The following is a 24,000-nucleotide window of genomic DNA, read 5'->3' on the forward strand; positions in this document are numbered from 1 at the left end:
TCACGGCAAAAGAATTCAGCCCAGAATCTCACCTCCCGACAATTGTAAGGACGGTCCGATATATCCAAAAAATAATCTTAACAAATAATCGTGCCATGTGTGGTGTATTCAGCCGCTTGGAAGAATGTTTGGCCGGTTCCAATCTCAAATCGTGGATATTCAACATGTTGGATTGTTTTGGCTGACTTCTCACTGTGTGTGGTGTACCCCAAGGATAAACGAGAATGCAGCCAGTTGACAGTGACGTGACGTGCAGCCAATCAGAAAGCGAGGTGGGGAATCCAAACCAAAAACAGTCATGGTGCAACATCCATCCTGCAGCATATAAACACCTTTTCATTTTATGCCACATTTTTCCAGCTAAAATAAACCACAAAGTATCGCTACTTGTCCGTCATGTTTGTTTACTCTGAAGTCACGTTTAATTTTGAGAGGTTTTGCGAGATTTTCCGTTTAACCTTGAAATATTCCTGAATTATATTAGTGTGTGTGTGTGTCTGTTGGTGTGTGTGTGTGTGTGTGTGGGGGGGGGGGGGGGGGGGGGGGGGTGTTTGTGTGTGTGATGTGTTGACTTTACTGCGTGGCTGCACACCACACACTGTATATTCAAAACTGTTAACTGTACTTTTTTACCGATTTTTTTTTTCTTGTCGATTTTAAAATCTTGCCGTGTGAACCAGGCTTAACACAAAAACCGACATCACACTGCACATTTTTTACAGAGGTAAATATGGTCCTGTCTGTAGAGCTCATTTCAAGCCTGGAGGACGTAGAAATATTTTGGTGATATTAGCAGACGTTCCTCGATCTCATTTCATGGAAATGTCTACAAAAACTGACATCACATTATTGCCGTACGTAATCAATGAACTGTGTGTGGCTGAATTACTACTATAACCACAACCAATAAATTACAGTCAATTATTGTACAGTAAAGTCAACACTCTTACTCAAAATCAGTACTCAGTAGTCACCCTTCCAGGTCCGGGTCCGATTAGAAAGAAAAATAAATGATACTGTACTGTTTGCACTGAAATAAATAAAAAAAATAAAATAAATAAATCAGATGCTTGTCGCATATAGGCAAAAAACAAAACAAAAAAATTGGAAACGAGCTGTAGTGTGAACTGTGAACATAGCTCAAGATCTCTCATTCAGCACACTATGGTGAGATCACATCACCAAGCACCCAGACTCACCTCCGACCTTCTATCTAAACTAAGACTATATCAGAAACAGGCCAAGTGATTTCCTTCTTGATAGTTCGACACATGATTTCTGAGCAGAACTTTGCTATTAATTAATGCATTAACTCCGATTGTTTCTTAAATCTATACATACTATGTAGTAACATAACTTTCTTATGGAATGATTCATCTTTTCATGGTGGGGAAGAAATGTGAAAATAAACATGTCAATGCAATAAGACTAAGAATCATATCACCAAATTAAAAAGGGGGTCAAATGCCTACATAATTTGGAAAACTTGAATGCTTGTGTGTACAAATAATGAAAATAACTCTTGTGAGGAATAAGCAGTTAAGAAGATGGACAGAAATATGACTGCAATATATAATGGATTTATAATTATACACACACACATGTATAACTGTAATGTTTTTGTTTTTTAATTAAAAACAAAGATGGCCAAGAATCAATGATGGCCTCTATAATAATTTTCCATATGAAGGCAACAGCCACCCGACTATTTTCACACCAAAAATGTCCAGCTATCTTTTGCTATATTTGTGTTGACATGGAGTGGGGCCAAAGGGCCAACAAGGTGAAGCATGTGGGTAAATTATTAACCGGATAAACAGGGTTAGCAGGCTGAGAACAAACTACACACGTCCAGCACAGAGGTGTTTAATAGTTTGGGAAGGCTTGGGGAATACACAATATAATGCAAGGAGTGTGGTTGTAAAAAAAAAAAAAAAAAAAAAGATAATACAATAAAAATGAATTACAAGTCAACCATAATGGAAGCCTCTTTTAGACAGCAATCCCACAAAATTGGTGCATCATTTATCCTCCCTTGACTTTTACATAGAACCCATCGAACACAGCCTATTACAGCAACTCTGTACACGAACGAATCTAAGTAGTAGTAGTAATTATCATTAGAAATTACAGTACTGCTGTAGAATAGAAATGTTTAAATCACAACATAAGACTTAGTTCTACACTCTCGCATTTGGTTAAACCACCTAGTAGTCTCTCTCTGCCTCAATCCTTGATGTGGATTTTAGCCTGTTTTACTGCCATTTCTCTCCGCTTAACTGCCCTTACAATCCGGAGGGGAGGCTAAGTGGCGATAAGCTAAGTGATGCTGTTGCTGTATGGCTTCGACATCAACCAAGAGGCACATAACCACTTCCCCAGAGGTGTTGCTGTAGAGGATTATTCTGCATTGACCAACCTTGAAAGGTCTGGAGGAAAACAATTTCACCAGAGTTTGTTCATTAAGAGGGCACTTATGGTGTTTAGAACTTGATTGCACAGTATCAGATTATGTGATAAATGTTGCCCATTCCGCATCCATTGGAGGCTGGTCCTTTTTGAAGGGGATCCTTCCTCAGTGAGCCCTTCAATATTTTTTTTTTTTTGCCCAAAATTGATAGTCTGAGGTTTTCCTTTTCCCTGCATGGGGCGCCTAGACTCGGGGATGTCGATTTTTGTGAACTGTGAGCCTATGAAGCTTTTGAGACTCTTTAGTGATTCATAAATAAACTTAACATGAAATTCTTAAGAGTCTGAATCTGATGAGGAAGCTAAATTGCAGTGATTTTAGTGTAAAAATACTGACATTGGATGATCATGCAAGAAAAAAAATGAGGGAGATGTTTTAGTGAAATTTTAGTGAGGGTGTGGGACCAAACATGATCCACACAACACTCAACAAGTGCCTAGCCAACAAAGGATGCAATGTCAGCTGAAAATGGGGAAATATAAAGGTTCCACTCAGGCCAACAAGAAAACAACACTTCCCACTGGGGCTATAAAGGCTTGAGGAATCATGTGGCCATTTATCAAAAAATAAATAAAAAAAATCCTTGCTCCAGAATGAATGAATCCAAATGGTCCATAACGTAGCTTTGTTTGACGCCAACCTACAACTGTAGCACAGTGCTGCAAATTTGCATTCTGTAGGAAATTAGTTTCTCAAGTCATGTTCTTTATCTACCGGTCCGGGTGCATCTAATGAAGAATATTTAAAATCACAGGGTTGAGCAGTATTATGATGATAATAAGGTATTCCGCAGTTTCAATAGCAATAAGTCACAAAGAAAAAAAAATGCAGCGTATAAGGACCTAAATATTAAATATATTTTTTGATTACACATACAAGTATAAACGTTTACTAGTTGTATTTTCAACTTAATATTACTGTAACTATTTAAAACTAACAGTAGGCTATAATGTTTCTTGTATCTGCATGGGGAATGAAGTTCTATTAGTCACATGACAGCCACGTGACCGCTCATAAGACGGAACAAGACAAGATGGGCAGTCAGCAGTTGCGTGGCTCACTATTCAAGCACACTGGTCCCTTTAAAGCACAACATCCTACAGTGGTCCTGTTGAAATTGTTGAATTTTTTTCATCTTTGAGCAGTCATCGGGGGTTGTTCCTCAAATGATTCCGGAGATGTGAAGAATTTACATCTAATGGAACCACTCGGCCCCGAAAAAGTCCCATGGAGACCCTAACATCCAGGGACAAAAAAAATGCCGCTTCGTTGTGGAACCGGTCCGGTGGAAAAGCGCCATAGTAAGTGCAGAGCGTTGAGGGGGCATGTGTTTTAAGAACAAGCCTAATCCTGGGATAAATCCTCCCGGCATGCAATTCTGCCTTCAGGATGTCTTTGAAAAAGAGACAAATGAATTCCTTTGTGCATTATTCCCACGTGTTCCTGTGAGCGTGTTCGTGGCGAACAAGGACTAAATGATAAATGGCAAACATGCTCAAAAAACAAGTCACGGCTATAGTAGGAACTAACCCTGAATATACAGTATAACCCCAATCACATTGCCCAATAAAGTAAAGAAAAGAAAAAGGCTCTGGTTTAAAATAATTTACTTTTAACCAGACCCTGTAATTTTCCTCTTGAGAGTCTCATTTTTGGTTATTTACACATTTAAGTCTGTTAATGCTGTTTTGTGTAGGTAGTTGAGATTAAACGTAAAATCCAATACAGGGATTTTTAAATTTTTTTTTTTTTTTTTATGAATCCCTCCGAAAGTAGCATTATGTGGATGACTACTTGAATGTCTAGACTGCTAAGCATGCAACTGTAACTCTACACGTTTCCGCCGCCCACCAACTCAAATACACAAGCTGCTTTTTTTACACAAACCACGTTAAGATGGAAATGTTATGGCACTGTTAGCCAAAACCTCAATTTTTTACACCAGACTACGTTTAAAAATAACATAACTTTTCTGTGAAAGAGTAAAGCTTTACTTGGCTTTGAAACTAGAGAGGTGTCGACCAGCAGAAGAATGACACTGTAAGAGTACAAGATTACAAAAGTAACAATTACAGTAAAGTAATGCTGCTGCTGTTGTTGTTGTTGTTGCTGCTCTAGGCGATGTATAGCATTGGGAATAAAAAACAGATGCTTTTTGGTCATGTCAATAATGCATTGCGATACATTAGCTCACATTTTAGTCGGCACCAGGTGTCCGGCTTATCCGTGCTACACAGTTCTGCCACCTGCACAGTCTCAAGTTTTCTGTCAGGCTTATAGTTGTTAATGTTACAGAAGCACTACTGAAGCAGTTTGCTTGGTGACCACTGCCGAGGTGGACTTGAATAAGGCAGTGGATGGCAAACATCACAGAGGTGCTACATTCTTCTGCCATCTCTCCACAACTGTGTCACACTTGTCTTGATATGCAACAGGAGCCTTCGTGCTGGAGTAAGAGGAAATAGGGGTAACATGTGATGGCTATTCATAATATATATATATAAAAAAAAAAAATCAAGTAAACAGCTGCAGCTCATGCTGAGCCATGACGAATAAAAAGATGTTATCCACTTTATGTGCTTGGAAATAAGTGAAAATACTACTTTTAACTGTAGACCAGCTTATGTCTTTAAGACACCATTCATGCAACTTATTGAAGTTATATATTTTAGAAGCACTATCTTAAAGGAATTATTGTAGTGACCCACAAGAGAATGATTTTAACTTTGTCTGAACTTGATCACTACAAAAGTTGATATAAATACTATACAGGTAGATTTTACACTAATGACACATCTGTGCTCTACCACACAAAGTTTTTACTTCACTTTTCTACTGAGGCTATTATGAACTCTCCAAACAATAAATCAGAGTTGAAATAACAGAAATGTGGGCTGGTTTTGTTTACACATCTATATTTAGTGAGCAATATCTCTCTTCTTTCTGTTAAACAAGGCTACAAATCTAAGCAGCTGCGAGACTCTTTTTATTTTTATTTTACAGCTGTACTACTGTGTTCATTTTTAATTTTGAGAGAGAATATCTATTATTTAATATCTTTCATTGCCTTATATTATTTTGTATTAAAAATTGAAGAATTTGAATTTCCATATTTTGCCATCTTTAAAACAACTGTTTGCTGATCATGTTTTTGCAATAGTAATGTTTAAGTATCAAAGTACTTAAACAGGTATGCTATTTAAATCAAAATGTTGGCATCGTAACAATGTCTTTCATACTATCATTTTATCCATGCAGGATTTTCTCTGAAATTTGGCAAATCTGTCTCACGAATTCAACCAATCGCTGTGGGTTTTGTGCAACTTTTAATCACTGCAGTTTTTAGCAATTTTAGGCAAATGTCATTTTTTATGCCAATTAAATTCTTCTAGGGCTGTCACTATTCAATCTATTGATTATCCCATCAACTACTCTGGTAAGCGCTCGACTTAGTCAATCTTGTTTTTCTTTTTTAAACCAGAGCAGTATTCATGCATGTATTGGCAACTGTCTACTTGGAAATCAAAATGTGTCCCCGAGAAGTATTCTAACATGTAGGCCAATGCCAACGTTCCAAAACAAAACAAGTCCCTGCAAATTTACTTCCTTGTTTAACTAATTTGCCAACAAAAAAATAATCACAGTAAAACACCACTCAACACTTCACATATGTTCATTATAAAAATGGGAAAACTATTTTGTAATGTCTACAATGTTGTGAACATAAACACGTTAACGATTGATGACCACTGTTATGCACTCAAAAAAATGTCATCAATTGCAATATTTGAGGATGATCCTTAGTTGCATCATGTTATATTCAAAATGTACCGCTCAGTCACCCATGTAAAGTGAAAGTATAAGAATGAATGTATATGAAATATTCCATACTCAACTACAACTAAGGAAGATTTATATATTTAACTCAGGCTCAAAATAAACCTTACTTTTGCCTAAAAACATTATTTTGACAGTAACACATCAAATTCGCATTCCTGAAGTAAAACCACAGTTCCTTGAATTATAAAATTAGACTGAATGTTAAAAACAACAACAAAAAGAATCATTTTTTTCCTACCCACTACCTGGCATCCATATATGAGGGAAAATAACTGGGCTGAGTGGAAAACAACAGTGTCTAACAGAAAAAATGACTCATCTTGCTCTATTCCTCAATCATTCACTCTCTCTCGCTCGCTCGCTCTTGTCTAGTTACCAGATACAGAACATCCTGAACACAACAACACCTAACCTGACCGACGGTGTAATGTGCACAAACAAGCTCAGTCTTCTGTACTGAGAAGTTTGCCTGAACTGAATGAAACATAGAAAGATAACAAGGTACAGATGATGAAATACAATATGTAAATGAAAAGGCAGAGATGTGAAATGTTCATGTTCATTTTAAATATCTTAAAAATATATTTATTTATGCATACATGCATGTAAGAGTATCATTGGGTCCCTAATAAAACAGCAATATGAGCATCTTCCCTGTGATTGATGTGTTTTACAGATACAAATTACATAAGTAAAATCAGCCTTTCCTAATTTTGGAATAGGTGATGACATCTGCTTTTGACTAAAAGGATCCCTATAGTTTATTTGTTTGTCTTTGGGATGGCTCCCTCTGGGGAATTTACATGTCCAGCAGCAATGAGAACAGATAATAAAATAAAAAATAATTAAATCAATCAATAAATAAGGTTATAACACCAGAGATTGAATTAATAATAACAACAATAATAATAGTAATAAAATGAAAAATAAGAATTCAATCAATCAATAAATAAGGTTATTACACCAGAGATTGAATTAATAATAATAATAAGAAGAAGAAGAAGAAAAATAAAATAAAAAAATAAAAATTCAATCAATCAATAAATAAGGTTATTACACCGGAGATTGAATTAAATAAATTAAAGTACAGTAAAGTGCCATATTTGTGAAGTGCATGCTACACCCTCCTCCCCACCAGTGAGGAGTTGTAGAGTACAATGGCACGGTGGACAAAGGAGTTCTACTAAAGCAAAAATTATTTGCAAAAAATAAAAAATAATAAAAAATAAAATCACTGCTGTCAAACATATTTTGTTACAAATAGCTTATTTTCAGTAATTTTTGGTTCAAAAATAGGTGATTTAGATAAAATCAAGCCATGCCCCACTGCTGATTACTTAAAAAAAAAAAAAAAAAAAAAAAAAAAACACTGAATCAGGTAGAAATAAGTTAGATATGTTCAAGTGGTAAAGTCACAGATTTGTACGCACAATTGTAGTTTGCACATACTTACATGGTTTACAGTACAGTATGCTCATGTTAATGACACTTGTGCGGCAGAATTTGTCATAGTCGTGAACACGTAAAAAACTATGTCATATATTTAGTAAGTTTATACTTGTAATTATAGTAAATGAACTGGATTTACTATGTAATATTTGATTTTATCGTAGTATAATATAATGCATAATAGATCTGACATTGCTATTCTAATAAAGATTAAGCAATTGCTTGTGTTTGTTGGAAGACCTTGAAGAAATAAGCACAAATTAAATCGGAATATGTGGTGGTGAGTAAATCACAATTAGATTATTTTCCAAAATTCATGTCACTGCAAACTGCAGTTTTTGTGTGTGTGTGTTCATGTGTGAGAGAGTTGAAACGACCCTTGCAACAAGACTCCAACCTCCGTCGGTTTGACAATCTCAGCTTTCTGCTCGTCTCTGCCACTTGCTTCGTCTACAAGTTTCATATGAGAAATGTGTGGTGTCCATTTGAAAAATATTATGAACAAAATTACAGTCGTGTCCAGTTGTCCACTGAGAACTGCAAAACCTTTTGTATTATATTAGCTTTAACAAATCAACAAAATACTAAAAAAAAAACAATACTTTGGTTAGAACTATGAACAACTCAACTATGAACAGCTATGACTACTGTTGATATGGCAGAAATAAACACTAGGAAAATAATGTAGAAAATAATCTACATTTAATTATTGTGAGTCATGTGGCCAGTCGGCGGGTCTGCAGACTCTTCTGATCTCAAATGAAATGTATTCCAAAGGTTTGGCCATCTTCTCAAAAACAGATGTCACACGAAACTGTATTTTTGAATGTTTATCACTTGTATTTTGTAATTGTATGGTTTAGATGAAGACCAAGAATTAAAACCCATAGAAGAAAACAAAAACATCATGGAACAACCTTCACAGACCCAACTTTTACCAATACAACACAACACAAACACATAATCAAAAGGTACAGGATACTGTGGAGAATTTGTAAATCTCTGCTGAAGCCATCACATCCACATCTGTTAAAAAATGAGAGGTATTTTTTAAACAAGTGGTTTGGGTCACCACATTTGAAAACAGAACTGGACTCTAACCGACAGCTTCAACTGAATAGTGACTAGTGTGGCCATAAACACATGGAAAGAGGGATGGGTGCAGTGAGTTATGTCGGTGTTGGTGCAAGTTCCAGTAGAAGCGTTCCATCGCACTTATGCACTGCTTATACTTCCTTGCAAAAGTGATTCTAATATGGTGAGGGCATCTCAAAAGGTTAGGTAAATAATGCATGGATTGTGAAGGAAATTCGCGTATAGAGCATGACACAGCACAGCTCACTTTTAAGGTCACTGCACAGATTTTCCAGTGGATTTAGGTCAGGGCTCTCACTGCAACATTCATTTCTTCTGGTGAAGCAGTTCCTTTTTCATTTGGCTGTATGCTTATTAGGTTCATTGTCATGCCAAACAATAAATATCCTCCTTCAGTTTTCTAGCAGACATTTAGCAGGGTTTGGCCAAAATTTACAGCATTCAGCAGCAGTCCCAAGGTAAGGAAGGTTAGGTTTAAAATTCCACCTCTCTGCCACACAAGTAAAAGACCTTTGATGGAATTAAGTGTGCTCACACAATAAGGCAACGCCTGGACTGCTTACACCGTACGTTGGGGGTCATTGTTTCCACCTGTAGTATGTGCTGTCGGTGAGAGTGAGGGTGGGAATTTCAAACTGTCAAAACAACACCCTTACATGTACTTGTAATGCTAATGTTACAAAACATTGATAACAGAGTATGCTTTTCTAAATTGTGTGTGCCTTGTGTGTTAGCCAACTAACCCTTTGACAATAAAAGCATCAGGGGCTTGAAACACATACAGTCGTCACTCTGGTTCAAATGCGCAAGACAAGATTAACGACTCAGCCAACCTAATTCTGCACCTAAAAATTTCCATTGTATTACTGTGGTTTGTATTTTTTCGTACATCAGAAAAAAATGGTGATGTATGTTCATTTACTTTATCACTCTACATGTTTCCATTGGAGGTGAATTTGAGACAGTTTCCCCAGCGGGTAGGAAAGTTGACAAAATCTGTATACAGTACAAGCAGATAATTAATAACCACCACCAAATGGTGGGGGAAGGATTACATACAAAATGTAACTATAGACTTGCTGAGGCCACCGCTTGTTGCATCTCTTCATTCGCTGTGTAAACTAACTAATCCTCAGAAAACAACAACACCGGTTTCACTGGATACACACATACACACGTTGATTCAAACAGCAGCCACACATGTTCACAGTAAACCGGCTGTCTCCGTGGAATCAGTGGCAACATGATGGTGACAGACATACAATGGAATGGTTTACAAAGGCTTTACGCTGGATATAAAAAGCCTACCAAACCCTGTTCAAATGCCAGGATTTTGTGACACAATAACATGAGACCAACATAAATCATTTTAAAAATGCATCCACCGTTAATATGACTTATAACATGTATATAAATTAGTTACAAATAAATTAGATTATTATCTTGAATTTTTTTCTTCCCGTTATAAGAGGTTCAGAAAATGGATGGATGGATGGATGGATGGATGGAGTTGTGCAGGTTAAAAAGGTCTTTAAGAAATTTTGAAATGATTCATCTTGGTCTCATTCGGCATTTGTCATTCGATGTGATTTTTGGCTTGTCCATTTTATCCATTGTGTAAGCATGCATTTACAACTTCAGTGATAAAAATAGCTGGCGCTAACCCTATAGGAGGATCCTGTGTGGCGTATTGTTTGTTTTGCGCGTTGCATCATGGGAAATGTGTGGCAAGAACCAACGTGTTTTGCATGGAGTTCGATGGTTTCGCACATTTGGAGGAGGATTAAGAGAAGCAGATGGTTAATTCTTGTGCCATAAAAATTGTACGGCCCGACGGGGGCCTGATAAAAAAAAAAATATTATTTTATTTTATTTTTTTAATCGCATTTGCACCGAAAGGGAAATAAATGGCTGCAAGCAGGGAGGTTATAACTTCACGCTCAAAGCCTAGATTCCGTCTGATGCTGACTGGTTTCTAACGCTCACTTTAGTTGCCGGTAAGTAATTGTGACTATATATTTGTTATTTGGATAGGATCAAATAATAATAATAATAATAATAATAATAATCGAGTTTGTGCATTATAAAATCCGCTGAGTCATATTGTTTTTGCGGTCTTATTCAGGAGTTCCCAAGCACGATCGACAGCCACCTTGACTTGTTCCTCGTCCTATCCTGGATCGCTAAACGTGAAGGCTAATGAAAAAGCCATCTAGCGTTACGAACAGAGGATCAAAAGGATCAGAATTGTGTTATGGATTTCTATAAATGAGAAGGGGGGGTGGGGGGGGGTGCCTAGTTTTATACTTGAATGTCCACATGTTCATCTTCTCCGAAGAAATACTGCATTCTGCATCTGTGTTGATTAGGGCTGAGAATCTTTGACTGTCTCACGATTTAATTCGATTACGATTTTTGGGTGTACGATTCGATTCAGAATCGATTTTTGATTCTCAATTCAAACAATTTTCGATTCAAAATTATTTGATTGACAAATGATTTCTGCTTCAATTTACAGATATGCACAACATTGTCATGATCTACTCCAGTCTGCTTTGCAAGACAAAATGACAAATAGAGACATTATGTCACGCCGCCACCGGCGTGACGGCCCATGCTTTTATTTTCATAGTCATGTTTCCCGTTTTATTTTGAAAGTTCTAACTCTCCTCTCACCCCAGGTCACTTGCTCTTCCTGCAGTTCACTAATTACCCGTCCCCGCCCATGATCATGTCCACCTGCCACCAATCAACCAAGACAATAAAAGCCACCTGCACTTTCCCCTCAGGGCCGAAGTGTCACACAGTCAGTGCATGGAAGCGTCCCACAGTCCTCATGACCTCGTTCACGTTGCCTTGTTTTTGTGCCTTTTCCTCCCCAGTGGAGCGCCTTTAGTTACCCCTTTTGCCTTGTGCCCTTTTTCCTCCCTAGCGGAGCGCCTTTTGTTGTCCCCAGTACCTTTTGCCTGTTTTTTCCTCCCTAGTGGAGCGCTTTTTGTTCTCCACTTTTTTGATTCCCCGTTCTCCTCTCGGTTTGAGAGGAGACAGCTGTTGGCCGGAAATAAACCTGTTGCCTTGGTGGCCTACCTTACTCCTGCGTCTGAGTCCTACCTTTCCTCGCCTTGTCACATTAAAGTGTCTTTTTTTTTTTTTTTTTTTTGTTTAAACATTTATTAATTTTGTATTGTTAAGTGCCTTTTTCCACAAAAACAGCATGTGGGCTACAACTGCCTTTTCCCCTTCTTCTTCATTTCTAATTTAAAGCAGCTATATGGAAGATTTAAAATTTCAATCGCTACTGCCACCTGTGGCCGAAAACAAACTGCACGCTCGTACACGCTGCGCGCACTCGTACGTGCACGACCTCAACACTGAAGACTAGGATCTTCACATCCAATTAAACTATGTTTTCAGAGGTAAGAAGTTTTATAATTTTATACAAAGCTGGCCACTTCACGGGATGAGACTCTCGATCCCGCCTAAACAATTGTCCACGGGACGTGCAGATCATATTGCTTTAGTCGGTCGAAGTCCAGTCCTGTGCTGTACTCCAAAACGATGTGCAAATTACGTCAATTAATTGGACCTCATTCCGATGTTAATATGCAGTTACATATTGTAGTCACCCCGCTCGACGGACGTCAACCTGATTCTAGTCATTATTAGTGTATGTCGCCCCCAGGCTAGCGTCATTGTGCATGAGCCGAAAGGTGGGCTGTCATTTATGGAAATTGACGATTGTGAAAAACATATAGACCCATTCACTGCTTAGTGTGATACGGCCGTGAATGTTATCGCCATTCAGTAGTACCGTTCACATTCCGTTAGCATAATGTAGCTATAATAGGCTGTTTTCACGGAGGAAAATAAGGCAACATTTAGTCTGATTGAAACGCCGCGGAATGGAACGTCTGTTCTTCATAAAGTCATTCTGTTCTATTACATTCAACTTTGCCGCCCCTTTCACGCTAAATGTTGCCGTCCACCTCACTTTCACCCCAATAGTTACGACCGAGAAGTGATCGATCTTGAGGTTACTGCTATTTGAAAACAACAAATTTTTTTCTAAATGTCAATACTCGCTTCTTACCGTTTGGAGGAGAAAGCCAGCTGTGAATCACTTTTCTAATCCAAGTCCGATCTCAACTCTCTCCACCGCTGAAATGTCAAACCAATGTTCACTCTCGGTCTTGCCCGACGTCGGTCACTATCAAGTTTAGATTTTTTTTTTTCTTGGCACTTGACATTGTTTTCATTTTTTTTAAGCAGCCTTCCGCGGAGTAACAGCGGGTGTCTGGGACAGCGAAAATCTGTACTAGTTCCGTCTTCGCGCGACAGGAAACAACTGACGAGGACGCGCATGACATCACATCCCGCAGACAGAGGGCGGGAAATTCGAAGGATTCGGACCGGACGCTTCCGAAATAATATAGGTCGCTTGCACATCGTAATGCATCATGGGAGTTTTTCCTTCGGGCGCCATATTGGGTGTCCGCCGGTTCACAAGGTACACTCGCGAGTTACACGGTAGAGCTTATCAACCTGATGTAATTTTCGCAGTATTTTCACGATTTACCGGAAGATCAAAAACAACGATACAGGCAGAAGGTGTCTCTGTGTGGCGGGATTGATCCTAATTACGTCCTGACCAAGGGTGATTTTTTTTTTGACGGAGAAAGCTTGCTGGCCAAATGTGACATCTCTGGACATCTTTCCCTACCTCGTGTTGACAACATGCTCCATAACACGCCAACAAATCCCTGGAGGCTTACAATTATTTTGTAAGCGGGTGGATACAGAGTGTAAACTTTAACATCGCATCAGAAGAAACGGTTGCTGTTGCACGTAAGTAAACCACATGGTGTTGGTAATTCTGCACACAAAAATGTTGATTTGTTCTCAGGCTTCCTGTTATCATTGTGTTTACATGCACAGCTAGGTTTACCTGATGTGGTTTTTCTAACAATTTTATAACAGGCAAATATGGCAGAGCGTATAAGAATAAAAAGTAACTATGCACAGCCTCCCCGTGGCTGAATTAAATTTAATGCTACCCTTTCACTAGTTACATGTTACTTAATCAACTTATTCTAAATGGTTAAGGTTAACCACTCTGAGGACGTATTTTTAGTTTCAGTTTCCAGTACAATAAAACGTGTTCATGGTAACTACTGAGCATACTGACAGCTTTTCTTATGATCTCACGGTTAAGGAGGCTGTCACAACACCCAATTTCTGTCTGGTGCCGGATGGCAACAATTCCCATCACTTGTCACGACAACACCAATAGTATTACCAGGTATGTATGGCTTTACTTTTTGTAGTTTCTTATTTAATTCTATGTTTCATATTTTCATTACAATGTTTGTAATATTTTCAGATTCAGGCACAGATGAGTTTAACTGGACGGGACTTCTGCGACTTTGTGGTGTGGACAAAGTGTGATTGAGCGAGTCCACCCAGATCGCTCGTTTTGGCCAGTTGGAAAAGCCAGAGTTTTTTTTTCCCAAAATCCCCTCCTTACCTGAACTGCTCGGGAGAGCATTTACTAGATCAGCAGTGGACTTCCAGTGTTCCTGCTCAGCCGCTGTCACCTACCACTTGCTCATGTACTTCAAAGATGCGGAATAAAGTATTTTTTTGTGCTGCAGCAGATTGTAAAATCAAATGATATCACTTGAAGTGTGCCAATCTAGACTGCCAAAAGGACAGTGGTTTTGTGACAAGTGTGAAACAAGGATTATTGGGAAAACTGTAACACAGTACTGGTACTTGTCTTACATTAAACAAATTTAAAAGAGAGCAACTTTTTCCTCTGTACATAGCATAATGAAAGTCATTGCGTACCCCATCAACATTACATCCTACCGTCAGCTCAGGATGGTAGGCACCTGTGCTAAAATAAACTACATTAATTAACAGTTCAATTTTTAACCCTGAAATTACTACATCTAATCATTATTCACTTCATTTTTTGTGCTTTTAGAAATAATAGAGATTTATGCCATTACTTTAAGAGGGACCATATTGCACATTGAGTCAAATCCTGTCATTTGTATTATGTATAGCTTTGTAAACAAACCCAACAATAGAATTTGTATAAACGCTGCCTTTATTAGCGCCAAACAAACAGTCGCATGTTGTCCTCCTCCAATGCTTTGATGCTCGCCTTCGTTTCCATCATGTCATTGGCAATCAAGTCGGTGTGGCATGAGATCCCTAAAGAAAAAAATAAAGAAAAAATCACAAAAAAATACGGTACCAGTAATAGGTTTAATATAGTAAAGTAGTATAGTTTTTTTGTCAGTGTAAAAGAAATGTACACATTTTGTTGCATTTTTTTCATGTATGAACATTGCTACAGGCAAATACTTATTTCTATAAACACTTCAAAATGTCTCTAAAATATAAGGTGCGTGTACACACACAAACAAACGCATACATTCACTCATGCATACAATATATCATGTAATGAATTCTGAGTGGCATACCAGAGTCAATGATGTCAGCAGTACTTGAGGGTACAGGTTACTGGAGCCATCTGGCTGCATAACTGCAACAATCTCTGCCACTTCGAGTCGTCTTTTCTTTGCTTGTCTCTCCTGTGCACGTTCATATCTTGGCACCGACTGGGCTGAGACATAGATGTTGTAACTTGGGACCCAACTTTAATGTTGGAGCCCAGTCGGGATGATTGGACAGAAAAACGGGCGCAGGGCGACCTGTTAAAATAAACAAATATATAAACAAATAAAATATGGAAAGACTGGTTATTTTACCGCAGTAGGGTGGCCGTGAATAAGTTCTTTAGCATGATGTGTAGGCTACCGGGGGTCTTTTCTTGCATCACCCCCGGGGGTCTGTTTTCTTGCATCAGCCCCTTCTGTCTCTTTTTTTTCCAAGTTTACATTTTGCCACCAAAAAAACATGTTATCGGCATTAAAAGCCCAAGACTAATCAATCCAATTTCAGCAGTAAACACTTTGCACTGGCACTACTTGGGTGAAAATGTTCGATGTTAGCTTTCGGCTAACGTCCGCTAGCCAGCTTGTACTACCGAACTTGCTTGCTCATGAATCCAAAACATAAGCAACTTGCCCATATATGGGCGGTCGAAACGTTATTAATCCTCATGCATTAAATAAAGGTAAACAAGCTTACCGCTCACAAAGTGATCGCTGCACACACGAGCCCAAAGTAACGACTTCCCTCCGGAGTCCGCACTCCTCTGTCTCCAGGCCCTGGTTCCTAATTATTTTCGGAATTCGGAAAAAAAGACCGACCATTTTCCCCCTTGGCTTTGTTCGAACAGCCAACGATGCAGCAACAATGTACCATTTTAAACGCAGAAAACAAACGTGATAGATACGTGTTAGACCGAATCGCTACGTAAATGGAGGCCACCCAACATGGCGACTACGAGAAATCCGAGGCGGAAGTGACGACATGTGCAAGCGACCTATTGGCCAGAGGCTTGTCGGAGTACCCATTGTGAACAGCTAAGATGTTGATCTACTAATTAGAATATGTTTCAGTCATAAATGGTCAAATAAAAAAAGCTATTGTTAAGATATTTTGGGGGGAAATCCTCCATATAGTAGCTTTAAATAAAATCGATTTTTGGATATTAATATCGATTTGATTCGATTAATAAGTGAGAATCTCGATTCTTTTATGAATCGATTTTTTGGCACACCCCTAGTGTTGATACCTGCCTATCTCACTCCTTGTGTATACGCAGTATCTATAGTTATAAGTTCCATCCTGACAGCTCCATTAAAGGTGCTACAATGCTAGTGTGCTACATAGAATGGCTGCATGTTTCACCAAGACTGGATTTGAAAAAAAAAAAGATAATTAATTTAAAAAATAAATAAATAAGTTTTGTCAGCTCTTGATATTCATTTGTTAAAACTAGACCAGATGCCATTGAAATTCTCTCACACAGGACAAGTCTTACTGTACAAAAGTCACTGCATTTCCCAAAATAAATCAAGAATAAGCTGTGGAGCTTGTTGATATAATTCGCCCATGGAACTATTTATTAGTGTTGTTCCGATACTGTTTTTTGGCCCCCGATACCGATACCGATACCCACCTTTGCAGTATCGGCCGATACCAATATCATACCGATACTTAAGGTTTTTTTCCTCAACATGAAAAAGCTGTCCTGCCAATGGTTCAGAGCATTCAATGGCCAATAGGATATCTTAGATCGGCATGCAGTGAATATATCACATATCAGTGAATGTCGTGTACCAGCAAGACACAAGATGTTGCATCCAAAATCCTATATTAGCGTTGGAATTAATGGTATCGGCATGTTACTTGTGAGTAGTCATCGATACCACTGTTTTAATTCAGTATCGGCACCTCTGCCGATACCAGTATCGGTATCGGAACAACACTACTATTTATTGTTGACTGTTGATTGTTTTGAGGGGTTGGTTTGGAGTGACGTACTTCCACAAACTTAAATGTAATGCGATAGTCTGCCTGTGTCCAAATTCACAAGGCTGGGTCCTCCGAAGGGCGAATTTGTCGGCTGCATGACATCACTCCCGGCGCGACTCGACAGCACGCACGGATTTACACTTCAATGAAGAATAATTACCCAGTTTTGCACAGGGCTTTGTATTAAATTAAAGAGTAATTTGTCCCCAAAGCAGATGTGTGACCAGGAAACAGGTGAGTCGGACCATTTTGTCATAATCCCACGTCTCATATGGACTTTCAATAGTTTCAAATTGTCGCCAATACATCTCCGTAAACCTCCTCCACCCTTCGGCCGTTAACGTGCTTAAATAGCGGCTATTCGCCCGCTAACTTTCTTCATGTATGGTGTTACTATACAGTCCGCCATGTTTTCTGCCACACAGCTATCCGCGCATGCGCTAAAATAAAAAATGTCAACAAAGGATCCTCCTATTAATTAGTATGGAAATGCACACAGTGCGGTAACATCAGTGGCCCAAAGAGATAAAAATAAAGTGGCATACAGAAATGTGGACAAAATAAGAACAGGGAGAAAAGAGCAGCAACATTACCAAATTTTCAAAAAACGAATATACCTAAAGTAGTAAGATAAAAATGTCATCTGGAAAGTAGAACTTGTATGAGCTAAAGAAATGTTACACTTAGGAATTTAATCTCTTCAAAAGGTTTTAAACCATTGTGAGTTTCAATCCGGGCATCGGTACTTTCCCCATCCCTATAACAGCTGAATTTGTCCTGTATAGTTGTTTACAGTTTGGCTGGTCCTGCGACTTATACTACAGTGTGAATTGTACACTGTTTATTAATAAAATTAGTGCTTGCTTGGACTGGGCACCCAAAATCCCCATTCCTTAATCGTGCTGACTTTATTTTGGCGTTTGGCAAATACCAGAAGTTGGTGATACAACAAAACTATTTTTCACCCGTCAAAAGAGAGTAGAAGAAGAAATGGAAAAAGAAGAAATGGTGATGTCTTAACACTCTCTAGTGGTAGCTTACACTCACACAAGGTGTTGTCTTACTCGCATTAAACCTTACAGCAAGCTTCCTCAACCATAGTGTCTTATAAATTGCCGATCTATTTAAACTTGCAAGTGTAGCTACTTTTAGACTGCAGCCTGAATGTTTCTGCTCCATGCTCCACCTCAGGTGGTATTTGAATGACTGGAAGTTTGTGACAACTTTAATGTCTGCCTTGAAGGGGAATTTGATTTGGGAGCAACAAGAGCTCACTGTTTAAAAAACAAACAAACAAAAAAAAAAACATTAACGTCAAGTCTCCAAGTTCAGTGAGAACCAGCCCAACAGTTACGTAATCCTGCTTGCATACAGAGAGACCAATAAATCTGACATGGCAAAAACAGAAACTCTTTTGTGAAGTTGACAAGAAAAATTCTCCTAACACACAAAAAAATGGCTTTTCGCTAGTTAAGAAAATCACACTTATGCCTACTTGGAACAAATAAACCATAACGCACAGTCTAATGTCAAATTGTATACACAGCCATCAATCCAAAAAAACATGACTACATTTCTAACCCTGTGTATCATGCTATGATTTATGTTGCTCTGGATGGTAAGGTATCAAAACAAAAGCGTGTGCTACATGACTTTTTTTTTTTTTTTTTTTTTTTTTTGTAATGAGGGAGTTTTGTGCATGACAACTAATACTGCTATAGCAATATCACGTCCTATCCAAGTTATCAAATTTCACATTTGTATTAACATTTTGCAAACACATCTAAAGCAGTATAACTCCGGTGCTATGTTCTCATATAAATAAACTGACTTGTAACATTTTTAATAATTGCAGTCTATCAAACATCATCACCACCCTCATCATTACCATCAATAATGGAGCACCTCACAGCCAGGACACATTAGTAGGGAGTAGTACAGGGCTCGTCACAGTTCATTGTCATACAGTATGGCGGTGGTTGGTGCCGTTCTCTATCTGCTGCATAGAGCTTGTTCACTCTTGAGGTGGCTAGCATAGAGCACTGCAGGAGGTCATATTCTTGGACTTCTTCACAACCTTTGACTTCTTCCAGTTGAGGGACAAGCCGAGCAGGAAAACACCAACTTAGGAGATGGGGTTTTACTTGTTTAGTTCTTTTTCCACCTACAAGGCACTCAAAGCGACCACTCTACCACCTGAGCCATGGCACTGTTTTGTCAACCTGACTAATCTAGAGATAGACCGATAAGGTTTTTTCGGGCCCGATACCGATACTAATTATTAGTAGTGAAGGATGCCGATAACCGATATTTGGAGCCGATGTTCAATTTCACTAAAAAGGGACATCAAAATTTGGAAAAAATACAAACTCCAGCTCTTATCCTTTTATTTATGTATTTATTTATTTTAAAGCATACGTTTATTGAGCAACTTTTAGGGTTAGTAAAATATTTTTAAGTTTTTTTTTTTTTTTTTTTATTCAAAATCTTAGTCAATAGACAAGTTCTGGGATCTCCCAGGTGCAGTAGCATGCTTTCAAAAGTTAAATAAAAACAAAGAATTATTTTCTACACAAAATAAAAGTCTATCAAAATATCCAAAGTATTAAATTTTTACTTATCTTAGTTTTAATTTCAATCAAAAACAGAAGGTGCAGAGAGTTCCCAGGGTCGACAAAAATGAAAATAAAAACTTCTTTTTTTTAAATTTACATTTAAATTAGTTCCCTGAAGTTAACACTTAAAAAAAAATTGATCTATTATCGTCCATATGATTCTTCAAAATGGCCGATGCCGATATTTCTCAAAATGCTGAATATCGGCGCCGATAATCGGCCCAGCCGATAATCGGTCTATCCCTAAATAAGACTGTGAGGATGAAGCTCAATCCTATTACATCGCCACTTTGTTCGATTCTGACTCAGGAGCACTCTAAGAGCAGAAGATCTCATTCACACATAAACTAATCTCCGAATTACCACATGCCAGATAAGGTGCGGGAGCTTGTACAAACCAGCACAACCGCATGATGGCAGACGTTTTACACCAATGCTGCTGCGTTGCCTCCACGGCTTTTTTGATGTAAATAAGTTTATTGCTTTAAATTATAATATTAAAAATATATATTCATGTTCGTTATATAAAAAGGATTTTTGTTTGGATGGTAATTAACAATTTGATTTATGTTAGAAGGAAAATAGTATCGTTTAACATATTTCCGGTTTTTGATGTCGTACTTCCGGTTTTCGATGACGTACTTCCGAGACGCCATCTTGCACGAACAGAGACAACACATGTGCCGAGCCTAAACACTATCCAGCGCCATCCACGTAGAATTATCAGGCAGGAATGCCGTAAGTTTCATTTTATTATACTTTGTACTTGCTAGCATGGATATTAATGTTTATTTTCATCGAATCATCGTTGTAATGAGATCGAGGCACTTTGTTTTCTTTGTGTTGACGTTACAGTGTAGCGATTGACTTGGTATTTTTGTATTTACAGTTTTCACCACATGCTTATGAAGACAATTAAACGCTGCAACTCCACTCCAGGGTCTTCATTTGTGGTTTAGCTTGGTGTCACCAACATCTCTGTTGAAAACACTATAGCTGCACAAAGCCAACTATGAGTCAAAGCATCACTCACTCAGAGAGGACAGCAAGAACATGCAGTGACAATACTTCAAAACTGACATTTTTCTACGCGGTTGAATTTTGAATGGCTAAGGTTTTATAACTCATGATATTGGTCTAAATGTATGGTATGTAAAAAAGGACACTGAATGGTCACCATGCGCGAGTATGCCACGCAAGATGTCAGTGCAGATCACGAGACCTCATTACAGCCAGTACGGTATAACCCTGCTTGTGTTTTTGGCCTATTGCTTAAATTGAGACTGTTTTCACTAATAGAAGAATCATTCTAAAAATAAAAACAACAACAACAACAACAACAACAACAACAATAATAATAAACACTGTTTAAACGAGAAGAATGTGAAAAGATGAATGTGAGAATGGAATGGATAGGATTGAGGTCGACCCGGGTACCATGACGTACCACTGGATTGGTTTGCAATATATTTTGAGGAGAGTAATAGCAGACAGTATTGTTTTGTAAATGCACGTGACATACTGTCACAAGGTGTAAAAACAGAGTGATAACATTGAAGTGTGAATGTAAAACACTCTGGCCTTCAAAATGTGTTATCGTTTAAGCCCATAAAAGAAAGCAAAGTTCTCGCTCTCGCATGTGTGTGCAAATAAAGATGAACTATTGTGTGTTGCCGTTGCCATCTGTTGTTGCTAAGAAAATTACAATCCGAACACAACAAAAATCAAGGACACTCAAGTGATCAAAGGCAGTGTAGGTAGAAAGACTACTTCATTCTGGACAAAATATTAACTTGTCACTGCTGAAAATTGTTCAATGAGTCAAGTATCCCTTTAAACAACGGAGCTAAGTGTAGTTTGGCAGAATTAACTGTTTAACACTGACACTAGTGTAGAGTACTTTCAACGCTACTCAGCGTAGATTTTAACACTAGTATACAGTGTTCTAGTAACGCTGGTTAAATGTGAAAAAACAAGTAACACTTTGAAAAGTGTAAGATTTGCAATCATTGGTGTGAACACAAATTAACACTTTTCTAGTGTTAGATTTAACACACTCAGTGCTAAATATAACACTGGCAATTTTGCTGTGTGTCCTTGCTTCAAATATAGAATGCATGTACGGTACTTGTTTTTTGTCTTGTGTTTATATTTACAGTACACTCCAACTGGGGTGTCATCAAACAGCTTGACACACGCTCACAGAGTGCAGAATTACACGCAAGCAACATGGTGTACTCAGGGTACTTTCACAACGTTAAGAACTTGCAAACACACCACAGGTGCATTCAAATTAAAGACAGCTTACACAGTAGGACATTGGAAACTCAGAAAAAAAAAACTCCAATAAACGTTAACAGCAATAAATTGGACATAAATTACAATTATGGGTGTGAAATCATTTTGCCATTTTACTTAATTGCAATTTGCAATCAATGGTCCATCTGGTCACTTATGTTACAATACATAATCGAATCAATAGATTTCCATCCTCCATTCTGCAAGTTTTCCCAGCCTTAAGTCAAAACGGAGACAGGCAGAGGATATGATACAAATGCCCTATTAGCATAGTTCAAGTGCTTGTACATGCAGATGAGCGATCAGCCATCTATATCCCTTGTGGGTGGCTAATTGTCCCAGGAAGTGATGGGTGGAGCCTCATGCGGGAGGCCTGCTGTGTTAGAACCAATCCCCTCAGTGGGCTCGTCTCTGTGCTACAGTCACATCAGAAAAAAACAAAATGAGGAATGGAATGGAGGGCGGGGGTGGTGGTGCGCAGGAAGGAGGGTTTACCGCTCAGTGCAATCCCTTACACTGGGCCTCAACACACTAACACAAAGACTAAGCGAAGAGAGACAGGCTGAATCTCATTGGAGTGTGTTTGCCCTGGGATTCTCTCTTTGGTAGTTTCTTACAATATCCAGAAATGTGAAAAAGCCTCATGTGCAGTATATCCTCAGCTAACTACCACTAAAATATTCCAAGTGTTCAAATATGGTGTTGACAAACACAGGGTGACAGACATCAGACTGTTAGCTGTTCCAGGGTTTCCGCCAGCAAACTTGCTAAGCCTCTAGGTGGAAGTACAGAAGTCCACTGGCGGCCCACCATGTTTTTAAATTTACAGGAAATGTTCAATCAGCACTCAAAATAACTTTAGGTTGCTGATGGGATTGGACTGGGTAGTTTCAGCACAGAAAACATTTCAGTATTGTAACTTCTGCAATGTACTTCTTGTACATTTTCTACATCCAAGCAATGCTCAAGCAATGCAAATTTCTCCAATGTGCGACTAATAAAGCTTATTACGTTTTAAATAATTACCGGTATACTTTTTACCTTATAGCCCCTCTTCTCACCTAACGTATGTGGTAACATCCAACTTCATTTCCGGTCCAACTCCATGGCTGTGTGTAGTTTACACGCTATTATTTGGTATTTTGCTGTTCAAATTTACGCTCCGTTGTAATCCGGTTCTAATTAGACCTGTGTAACAATTGTACGGTATCACACAAGCAACAGTTAGTAACTATGTAGAGACTGGATACCAAGAAGATTTTTATTTTCGAATTTAGCAAGTTGCTGGTGCCACTTTCAACCATTATGAATGCTGCTGTGATAACAGTAAAACATACAAACGCACAACAGTGACCACATTCACATAGAAACTGCTGTTGACCACATCTCACATCTAGACACTCACATGCAGAATCACACGCTACCTCACAAGCAGTGTTGCCGGTAACGCGTTACTTAGTAACGCGTTACTCAAAAAAGTTGCTTTCTAAAGTAACTAATAGTCTAACGCGTTACTTTATTCTACAAAGTAGTCTGATTAAAGTTACTGTCCAGAGAATCAATGCGTTACTCCACATTTTTCATGAAGAATGCAAACTATCTCACTGTTGTAACAGTCACAAACAACTACTGCTAACTACAAAGATGAGGCAGAAGTCATTGATCACCACACTGAATTCAGCCATGGTCTGGTCGTGAATGGTTTGCACATTCAAAACAAAAGTGATGATACTTTTACTACTAGTTTTATTAACCAACAGGCACACAACACAACAAAAA

General features: G+C 38.3%; 1 protein-coding gene and 1 long non-coding RNA gene across 4 annotated transcripts in view; both read right to left on the reverse strand.

Annotated features, from left to right (window-relative positions):
* Nucleotides 1-24,000, reverse strand: part of LOC144014762 (vitamin D3 receptor A) — a 78,671-nt gene that overhangs the window by 39,257 nt on the left and 15,414 nt on the right. The window lies entirely within an intron of this gene.
* Nucleotides 12,054-18,950, reverse strand: LOC144014763 (uncharacterized). The gene is made up of 3 exons (XR_013282562.1): nt 16,016-18,950; nt 15,346-15,576; nt 12,054-15,073 (listed from the first exon to the last, which is right to left on the reverse strand). It is a non-coding gene; the product is annotated as an uncharacterized LOC144014763 (long non-coding RNA).

The sequence above is a fragment of the Festucalex cinctus genome, chromosome 2 (assembly GCF_051991245.1).
Source record: "Festucalex cinctus isolate MCC-2025b chromosome 2, RoL_Fcin_1.0, whole genome shotgun sequence".
Lineage (NCBI taxonomy): Eukaryota > Metazoa > Chordata > Actinopteri > Syngnathiformes > Syngnathidae > Festucalex > Festucalex cinctus.